Here is a 2130-nt window from a genome sequence, read left to right on the forward strand (position 1 = left end):
ATTTGTGTGTGTGTGTATATATATATATATATATATATATATATATATATTACTTCTAATATAGGATAAAAAAAAATTTTTCCAGAGAAAAATTCCAAAGTGGCCAGCATATTAAAAATACCTTTAAAGGTGGAAATTAGAGACGATTATAAACAAGGGCAAAAGAAAAAAATATTTCTATGCCAATATGCTGAGAATAGACTTTAAATCGTCAATCACCACGTTACAATATACATTCGCTATGAATACACGATTTGCTGAACTCGAGGAAGGCAAGCTAACAGAATTTTTTTTAAAATTCGTTATCTCTATATTGAATCAATTTCAGGATTAATCCCACGGATTTTTCCCTCTTCAGTAGAAAATACTATAAGAAATAAATGAAGGGAGTGGATCACATTAATAGTCTCGGTAATTGCATAAGTTAAACAACAATGAGTAACAAAAGTAACTCATTCATACATACATATATTTTGAAATAACGAACGTTATTCATTCTATTTTCCTTCATTTATCTATTTATACAAACCCAACAGTTACTACGGATTTCTTGGTGTATATCCAGTAACAGGAGCATTTCTACTCTGATGACATCAGGTAGCCAATAGCTGTGGATGAGCTTCACATAACATTTTACAAGGTTTTTCACAATCTTATATAACTATTTATGTCATTATTCAGTTTATTTCAAGATTTCTTGCTAATAGAGAAAAATCCAAGACCCCTTCATTGGAATTTCAATATCAACAACAGGGTATTTTTGTATGTATGTATGTATGTATGTATGTATGTATGTATGTGCAGATCTATATGTTTTATGTATGTGTTCTCATGCATACAGTTGCGTATCTAGACATATTCATATATATTTAAATGATAAACTTCTGGAAAGTTTTACAGATTTCTACAGTTCCAATGATGGATTGGATCTGTAGACTTTGACTTACCTTTCTCCTTTCTGGTTTTGAGAAGCCTAATTTCTCAAGATTCATATTTAGGCAGCGTGTTACATATCCCAGGGCCCCAATAATTACAAGTATAAACCTGAACTAGTAATCTGGATAGAGTAACTGCAGATTTCCCAATAGTTCATCATAGGTGTTCTCTTTTTCACTGATCTTCAGCTTTATGTTAACATCCACAGGACAACTAATTTCCACAACTGTGCACCGTTTCTCTTCTCTGTTTCAAATCATTATATCAGGTCTGTTGTGCTTACATTTTATTGAAGTCTTAACTGGGACATTCCACCAGTATTCCATGTATGTATGTATGTATGTATGTATGTATGTATGTATGTGTGTGTATGTGTATGTGTGTAAATATATATATATATATATATATACTTATGCATATACATTTATGTGTGGAGAGAGAGAGAGACAAACAGATACGTAGACACAGATACATGTATACACGGATGGATGTATTTTATATATATATGTGTGTGTGTGTGTGTGTGTGTGTGTGTGTGTGTATGTGTGTGTGCGCGTTTCCGTATAAGCCGAATTTCCAGTTGAGAGCATGTTGAAAGGAGAGGACTTGATCACATCCGTTTGCGCTGTCCTTTCATTTTTTCCGGTGAGCTTCCTTATCCATTTCCACAGCTCTTTTGTAACACCCCCTCCCTGGTAATGCACACATACACACTAACACACATGCATATGCACTTAAATACAAGTCTGTACATGTTCATATATATATTTGCATACTAATCACACCTACATACATGTGTGCACAAATATAAATGTAAGATATGGATATATATTCTTTTATTCTTTTACTTGTTTCAGTCATCTTGAGTGCGGCCATGCTGGAGCACCGCCTTTAGTCGAACAAATCGACCCCAGGACTTATTCTTTGTAAGCCTAGTACTTATTCTATCGGTCTCTTTTGCCGAACAGCTAGTTTACGGGAGGGTAAACACAGCAACATCGGTTGTGAAGCGATGGTGGGGGACAAACACAGACACAAACATATACACACACACATACATATATCCACTCTGCCAAATCCACCCATAAGGCTTTGGTCGACCCGAGGTTATAGTAGATTGGATATAAATGATGGGCATAAGGCTAGCTTCATTTCTTGATTGTGTTTTTTCCATCTTTTTCATCCTCGGGTTTC

Source organism: Octopus bimaculoides, chromosome 8 (genome assembly GCF_001194135.2).
Source record: "Octopus bimaculoides isolate UCB-OBI-ISO-001 chromosome 8, ASM119413v2, whole genome shotgun sequence".
NCBI classification, from domain to species: Eukaryota; Metazoa; Mollusca; class Cephalopoda; order Octopoda; family Octopodidae; genus Octopus; species Octopus bimaculoides.